General features: G+C 41.9%; 1 pseudogene; it reads right to left on the minus strand.

Moving 5' to 3' along the window:
- Nucleotides 1-7,244: 7,244 nt before the first annotated feature.
- LOC102917100 (anaphase-promoting complex subunit 7 pseudogene) lies at nt 7,245-8,937 on the minus strand (annotated as a pseudogene).
- Between the last annotated feature and the right edge of the window lie 234 nt (nt 8,938-9,171).

Raw genomic sequence — 9,171 nt, forward strand, 5'->3', positions numbered from 1 at the left:
CAAGTTGACAAAAAAACTAACCAGAACAATGGGCTTCCCATAAGATCCAGACAGTGCTTATAAAGTAGTAGATGCAAGTAGTTACTGGGTTTTATGATAATTAATTAGAATATTTCTTTTTTCTTGTAAATGTTGCTATTGTAGAGTACAAGATAAAAGAATAACATCAAATTGTAGATTATATATTGATGGTATTGATATTCAAATTTAATTTTGGAAAACCATAATTAGACATGTATCATTATTCTTCTGTTATTTGATGTCATATCATGTAAGGTTCTGCAGGTGACAAATAGCATTTTTTCTTATTTATCATTAGATTAACATTGACATGAATAATATCTCTAGGAAATTTGAAGTCTAAACTGTAGCTTTGGCCTTATTTGAAAGCCAGATTGGCTTGGTAAAACGACAAGATTCACATGAGACATGGTTTATGCGCTGAAGGAAATAAAATCTTAGATATTTTAATATCTCAGTGGAATTCTTAAATGTGGCAATTTATTATCAGTCGATAGGAACAACAGCAGATTCTGGAAGTACACCCTACAGAGTGGTATGACAATTACTGTTATATATCTCAGTAATCTTCTAATAAACAATATAAGCCTTGTTTGCATTTATCATAGTGAACCCTAAGCAAATACTCAAGTGAAAAAGAAAGCTTACATATTTATAAGAGGAAATTTACATATAACTGCACATAAAATATTCTGTTCCTTTATACTTCTTTAATTTCCACGAAAATCATCATGTAATTATAGCAGAGATACAAATGTAACCAAAATGATGCCAAGCATTATTAGAGTGTTTCTCAGTTGTAAGGGCATCTGCTCTATGAGAAGTTTCTGGTTTGAGCTTCAGTTTTTATCCCAAGCTTCAGATAAAATAAGGACTTTTTTTTTTTTTTTTTTTTTTTTTTTTTTTTTTTTTTTTTGGTTTTTCGAGACAGGGTTTCTCTTGTGTAGCTTTGCGCCTTTCCTGGAGCTCACTTGGTAGCCCAGGCTGGCCTCGAACTCACAGAGATCCGACTGCCTCTGCCTCCCGAGTGCTGGGATTAAAGGCGTGCGCCACCACCGCCCGGCAAAATAAGGACTTTTTAAAAATCTTTTCCTCTTTCAAAGGACAGTGTTCAAAGTGTACCACCCAAAATTATTTTTAAATTGTGTTGAAAACAATTATCACAAACTATCCACATATGTATTTACAAATAATAAACAACAGGTGCATACAGAAGATGAAGGCTTTGTTTTGGCCTAGGCTATTAAAAGTTAATATCTGAAACATGGATCATCATTTATCATCACAGTCTTTTCCTCTGAAGTTCATGTTAATGAATTCTTTCAATATCTTACTGCCTTTGCAAGGTGAAGTAGGTAGACAGATGAATGTCTGAGTGATATAGACAGTTACATGAACCAAGTTAAAAAAACACAATATTTCAGTCACGTTGTAGGATAGTGAGGTCTGAGAGAGCTTGAAGAAGACAGGTTTCAAGGAATAGGTGCATCAGGAAAATAACAGAGAGGCACATTTGGAGTTGAGGGTAAGTATGTTAGAACATGGTTACAGAGGACATAGAATATTGCTGGGGAACTGCAGACGGCAAATATGCCCAGAGCTTAGAGTCCACAAAGAAGTGACACAAGAGAAAATGTTGAAGACATGGGTGTAAGTGTCATTCCAAGGAGTTTGGTTTGTTTAGTATGCTCTTGAGACAGGACTAATGTCTTTTTAAATGATTTTTATATATTTTCTTCAATTGGCACATAATAATTATGCATGCTAATGGTGTATAGGGTGATTGTTTTGATAGTTTGTGAAAAAACTTAAGGTACTTTCAATCTGAGACTTACTGATGAGAACCAAATCAAACACAACTCTAGCCACAAAATTAAAGAAACAATAAATGAAAACTGTCTTAGTAAGCTTGACTACAAAAGCTCTCATTAATTTTCCTCAGCTGAGCACATAAAAACACTTATTGTGTCTTTTGTAGTAAGAAGAAAGGAAAAGTGAAGCCTCATTCTCCTTGCCTGATCTATAGTAGTTATTTTTATGTGTTAGATCCCTGATAATGCTTAGGTTCTGTTCTCAGGTCCAGGAAGCAACTCTAAAGAATTCCTAAAGAGAACTATGAAACTTTGAAAACAATCTAGACATTTTAAGTTTCTGAAATCAGAATGATTTTCAGCACCCCAGTGAATTCCTCTGAAAAATTTATGGGGAATTATTTAACATGGAAATCCTTCACTTCTTCACATCTGGGCTCACTGAAATCTGGCAGTGTTCTGTGAAGAATGAATGAATGATGGATGCCCATGTTTTATTCTTTTATTTTTTTTTCACCAGTGGTTGACAAATGCATCCAATGGTCATTTTATCAATGATCATTCTTCACCTGCTTCTTCAGGGCCTGTTTAATGACCATTGATATCGGGATTAAGTATGAAACATAGATAATTGTCTTCTATTATCAACTATATAGGTACTGTAATAAAATGAAAAACATTCACCTTTTTATTTTCCTTTGTCAACTGCTTGGCAATGTATATCTAGGCAAAAAGCTAAAATCTCCACTTTTTTCTTTCTACATTTTCTCTAATGTATGCCACAGACACCTATGACTTAAGGACTAGAACTTGAGGGATGCTACCAAGAAAATCCAAATTCCTGTGAGTTCAAGCTGAGCAAACCGACTGTCTAATATGACCAGTGGTCCTGTGTTAGCAATTAGGAACAAAGGATACAGGGAACTGTGAGTAAATACTATGTAACAGCATCTACCAAACAAATGCAATTACCTTATGAATTTTGAAGTCATGTTAAAATTCAAAAGCATGTGGGAAGCTGATATATTATCTAATTTCACCTCTACACTGACAGGAGAGAGACACATAAACAACAGCACTAGACATTGGTCTTTAATTAAAATCAAAGACACTAAAACTTCATATCACTGAGCAAGAATACTGATTTCAGTTTCAAACCATTATCAATAGCGTATAACACATTGTCAAACAAACACACTGCTCTTGCTGTGCGGTCTGCTCTTGTTGGCATTTGGCAGCCTGAAAACATTGTCATGGTATCTAATGCTCATATTTTTCCAAACATAACAAAAGGAGAACAAAAATCTACAAATTATTAGAAAATATTAGCAATCATTGATATCCATGGGTTTGCTCATGTGTTTGGGCAAGGGATAAGCTCTCAGTTGCTTTCTTCCCTGGTATCCTATGAGATACACTTCAATCAGATGTTACATTTAATAGAAGAAAATAACATTTTAAAAGAAAAATAGTTTTATGTGCCATTAATTTTAAACGGAAACCAAAACAGAAGGAAGTATTTTAGATTTCACTTAGTTACATTTCTGTTATGCATTACACTCATAGAAATTTACAATATATTACCATTTGGAAATTTCAAAGTGTTAGTGTGTATGTGTGAAGCTGCTATGACATGTTTTCACATATACTGACTCATGAAAAGTATGTGGTATTAGTCCTGGTTGTGAGACATACCAGTTCTTTAAAGTATGTCATCCTGAGCATTGTTCTTTCTTTCTCATCCCTCGTGCTCAAGCCAATATGAATATATTGCTATTAAATGATCCCCAAAACAAGTAAAAATAAGAAAAAAAAAGATGGACAAATGGAAAGAAAGAAGGAAGAAATGGAGGAAGGGAGGAAAGAAGGGACAAAGGAAGGAAGGAGAGAAGGAAAAGGATGGAAGGAAAGAGTAGCAGGAATAAGAACAAACAGCAGCCCAAGATATAGCAGAAGAGGATGACGACATCTGATGACAACAATGAAGACTGAACCCAGCAAAATCACAGAATTAATTCTAGAGTTGTCCTATTCAAACTTTGATCTAGTCCATCTAAAACATCCTTTATCTCACCTTTCTTTTCTTTTTTATGCTGGCAAAATTCTTCCAAAGATCAAAGAGATCAAAACATCTCCAAACAATTCCTAGATGATATCTATTTGCTTTTCCACTGAGCATCCTCTGGGCTTTATTTTCAAGGAGATAACGAGACTCTCAGGCATGGCCAGACAGTAGTTAAATGTGCAATAGTCTCTCCCACAAGTGAGAAATAGTAATAGTTCCTTGTGGCATCTCAAGTGAGCCCAAAGGTAAAAGGCACATGTACCCAAATTCTTACTCCAGAAATGAAGGTAAACTCTTAAAAAAAAAAGAGAGAGAATGTGAAAGGATACTCTGCATGTACTTTTGGTGAATATTATTCAATGTTTTTAATGTTTCTTGTTTTGATCTTGAGATAGGTTACGTGCACCTCAGGCTGGCCTCAAACTGAAGAGTCTGTTCTCATTTCCCATGTGTTGGGATTATAGCTGTATACCACCATATCAGTAATATTTTAAATATCAAATTATTACATTTACTATAATGGGGCATATATGAATTCAAACTTACTGATTATAAAATTGAAGCAGAAAACTAATTACTTGCCTAGGGTTGCTTGTCTATTTATCTATATAAGTAAACAACAGTTTCAGGTATCTGTATAGTACGAATCAGGAAACTGAGAAGATGTGGGTTCCAAGGACCCAGCCACACTTCATCGTTATTAGCAAAGCCATCTGATTTGTAAATGTTTGAGATGTGTCGATCCTGACATTGAAGTAACAAACAAAAGTTTCACATGGCATGAACACCACCTTGCTGCTAGTTGGCAATTGAGTGGCTTGTCATTCTTGCACAGTTTCCACAAGGTGCCCCTGCTTGTTCCATCAACAGATTGATACTAGATGCTTTCCTTAAACTGAAAATAATAATAATAATGTTAAAACACTAATCATGACTCAGTGAGTAAAGTGCTTGCTCTGCAAATATGAAGATATAATTTGGACCCCCAGGATCCTCATAAAAGCTAGGCCTGGTAGCATGAATCTATGACCACCATACAAGGGTGTTGTAGACAAGAAAAGCCTAAGGGCTTCCTGACCAGCCAATCCAGTTGAAGCATCTAGCTCTGAGTTCAATGAGAGACCCTGTCTTTTAAAAAACAATGTATGTGGTATAGAAAGACAGAGGAAGACTTTGGATATTGATATTAGTCCTAAACGCGCGCACGCGCGCACACACACACACACACACACACACACACACACACACACAAAGAAGGAAGGGCAATATTTCAGATTAATATTCACATGCTTGCTCTTGTCTGCTTTCTCAGTCAAATGACATTAGCAAGTCTTATGGTCAAGAATCTCAAATCATTTCATACATTTTCCTTTACAAAGATGATGTGAAATATCTTATCATTTCTCCAACTATTCCAATATATAAAATGCACTTCAATATTTCTAAGCTGTTAAAATGAGTCATATTCTTTGTTCTTCTGGCTTTAAATTGAGAATTCAATTAGATAATAATTACTTTTATATAGTATATTCTTACTGATTTTTATTTTTTGTTGGAAAAATAAAATGAATGGGGCTGATGAGACAGCTTAGTGTGGAAAACACCTGCTGTGAAAGCATGAGTTCATTTTGATCCCCAGACACCACATCAAAAGACAAGCATGGCAGCTCTTACCCCCTTGGGACTTGGAGAAAGCGAGGCTTGCTGGTCCTCCAGCCTGGCCTAGCTTATGACTCTCCTAGGTCAGTAAGTTGCCCTGTCTCAAAAAATAAGATGAGTTGCTCTTGAGTAATGCTACTGAAAGATTATCTCTGGCCTTGCCTGCACATGCTTGTGAGCATATTAACACATATGTGCTCTCTCTTCATGAGCACACACAAGCACATAAGTTTACACACACACACACACACACACACACACACACACAATTATATATACAAATACAAAACAATAAACAGTATAAAATTTGAAATAAAAGACAAATGATATATGTGGTGGTATTGTGTTCCCCAAAATATTGTGTACCCTAATAAACTTATCTGGGGTCAGAGAACAGAAAAGCCACTAGATACAAAGGCTAAATGGTGGCACTCACACCTTTAATCCTAGCATTCCAGAGGTAGAAATTCCTCTGGATCTCTGCCAGTTCAAGGCCACATTGGAAACAGCCAGGCATGGTGATACATGCCTTAATCCCAGAAAGTGAGCTTTTAATCCCAGGGAGTGGTGGTAGAAAGCAGAAAGGTATATAAGGCATGAGGACCAGAAACTAGAAGCATTTGGCCTGGTTAATTCAGGCTTTTGAGCAGCAGTTCAGCTGAGACCCATTCTGTATGAGGACTCAGAGGCCTCCAGTCTGAGGAAACAAGACCAGCTGAGGATCTGGTGAGGTGAGGTAACTCTGGCTTGTTCTGGTTCTCTGATCATCCAGCATTTCACCCCAATAACTGGCCTCAGGCTTGATTTTATTAATAAGAACTTTTTTTTTTTTTTCATGAGACTTGGTCCATTTTATTTATCACGTATCGTGAAACAGATCCTGCTGTGTGGAACTGTCACGCCTCTGTCCCCCAAGTGCCAGATGTCTCACCCAGGCTACGCTGGCCCACGTCCCACTGCACTGACAGGTGTTCTGACTTTGACAATTGTCCCTTTGCAGTGAATCTCTCTGTGCATCAGATTTCTAGCACCTTGGTCTGCATCTTGAAAGGCAGAACCCAGGGTGGAGGTGAGGCGGCCTGTTCCCAGTGCTGAATGACACTCGGCTGCTCCAGGGCAGATCAGACCTGACCTCTGGGCCCCACGTGAAGTGGTCAGGGCTCGGCCTCCCACCACATGAGAGGAAAGGGAGTGTATTTATGGCCAGCTGTTCTCGGGCCGCACGGCTGTCTCTGACCAGGAGAGGGAAGGGAGAGTCTATGAAAGGGTGTCCACTGTGACCCACCGAACAGTTTTATTAGTTGAACGGCCCTGGTGTGGCCCATGCTCCCATCATGCTGCTTCTCAGATCTGCCCGCACCGAGGCCCAGGACTGCTCCGCAGTCACTGAGGCACAGGGAAACTGCCCCGCCAGAACAACGCCATTCCTAGCAGGGAGCGTGGCGGACCCAGCACCATGACTCCCGGGAACCAGACACCTGACAGGGCCACCCCGTGCATGTGTCCTGTGAACCCATTCCTGTCGAGGAAAAGCATCTTCCGCCGGGCACCTCAGAACCCCAGAGCCTGGTGAGTGGGCGGCTTGGGTCGCTCTCAGTCCTCAGCAAAGCAAGAAGGACAGACATCAGGCTGCTCAAGTCCCGACTACGAGGTGGGGAACCGGACAGGGAGTCCTCCCACAGCGTCCGTCCAGGAGTCCCCAGGGCTGCCGCCGTCACTGCATGCCGAACCACTGCTCCTGGTCAGCCCACTGGGCCGCCTCACTGTCGCTGCCCTCCAGGTCCCCTTCCTCGCCGCTCCCTTCCATGTCGTCCACATCTTCCTCCTGAGTAGCATCTGTGGGACTCTCCTCCTTCTCCATCTTCTGCATCCCCTCCAGAGACTTCTGGTCGTTGGGGTCCAAACTCAGTGCGATACTGTACTGGTCCATCGCCTCCTGGTACTCGTTCACGGCCACCAGGAAGTCCCCCAGGATCCGATGCAGGACGCAGTCGCTCTGATTGGCCAGGGCATTCCTCAACAGAGCAATTCCATCTTCGTATTTCTGCTCCCTGCTCAGCAGCTCGGCTTTCTTCACCACGGCTTTGACGTAGTCCGGCCTCTGGGCCAGCGCCTTATCTAACAGCGTTTTGGCTTTCTCCTGCGTCACCGGGTCCTCCAGGCACACCGTGGCTAAGAGCGTCAGGGTCTGCGCGTTCGCACCCAGAGTTTTGTAAACGTTGTTGGCCATCACCATGGCTTCTCGAATGCTGTTGGACGCTAAGTAACATTCTATGAGACCTTCGTAACAGTCTAAGCGACAAGGTGCGAGCCTTATGGCCTCCCGAAAGTGTATGATGGCTTCCTGGACTCTGCCCATGTTCCTGAGCGCTGCGCCTTTGAGGAGCAAGGCCTGGACGCTGTTGCTGTTCAGCTGAATGGCCTTGGCGCCCAAGTAGAGGGCCCGAGAGTAGCGCTTGCTGTAGAAGCTGTGGCATCCGGAGACCACCCAGGGCTCCGCATGCTGGTCGGATATGTTGAAGAGACGGCAGCCGAGGTTCTCCACGTCCTCCAGTCGCCCTTCCCGCGCCAGCAGGTAGCCGTAGACGTCCATTCCTTTTATCAGATAAGGATCCAACATCTGCGCCTGTTCAAACTTGAGGACGGAGTTCTTACTGTCTCCTGCTCTGAAGTACAGGTCTGCCAAGCTCCCCAGCAGGTCCACGTTGTCTCGCAGTAAGGACTTTTTCTCTAGTGAACAGATGGTGTTGATGGCTCTCGAGTTGTCGCCAGTGTGCACAAAGGCATAGGCTTTAATCCACACGGACAGCCAGTCCAGGTTGGGCACAGTCTGGATCACATTCATCGTCATTGACGCCACCTCTGCACCTTTGACAGAAAGGGATAACAAACCTAGAATGGCGTCAAGGGCCAAGGGGCACTGCCGCAGGACCTCCTTATAGCTGGTGACTGATGGGCGCTCCTGACTAGCCTTCCTGTACAGGTTTGCCAACATCATGTTTATTTTGGGAGTCCTCTGTCTTGAAGGGATCCCGTCGAGCACAGCGATGGCATCTTTGTCCAGTTTCAGCATTGTGTAACACTCAGCCATTTTGTATTTCACTTCAATTTCAGATGGAAGACATCACGGCATTCCGATACTCCTTATCGTGAAAGAGAGAGTCTGCATGATACACCAAAAGCTGGTACTTCTGAGATGGGGAAAACAGTTCAGGGTTGTTATTACTCATGGTCAGCAGCAGGCTGCTGAGGAGCCGCACGTTGGAGTGCAGCCCCGCGGCCGCCATGTCCCGCACGTGGTCGATCACGCTCATCCTCCCCCGGCGACACCGCGGGCGGCCCGGCGGCGGCAGACAGACGCGCCCGAGAGCCGAGCCGAGCCTCAGCCAAGGCTCCTATTAATAAGAACTTTTAAGACCCCTGCTACAGATATGTATTAGACTGAGGCTTCGAGAAGGCCTGTCCCACTGAAAAGCAGAATGATAGACCTTCATCCCCAGGCCTCAGGATTTATTCTGTATTGTGTTCATTGCTAGAAGACAGATAGGAAAACTCTTTTCCATCAAGAAAGCTTTTAGCTATAATCTTAATTGCAACAATAAATTTATCATAGCA

The sequence above is a fragment of the Peromyscus maniculatus genome, chromosome 14 (assembly GCF_049852395.1).
Source record: "Peromyscus maniculatus bairdii isolate BWxNUB_F1_BW_parent chromosome 14, HU_Pman_BW_mat_3.1, whole genome shotgun sequence".
In the NCBI taxonomy this organism is placed as follows: Eukaryota; Metazoa; Chordata; class Mammalia; order Rodentia; family Cricetidae; genus Peromyscus; species Peromyscus maniculatus.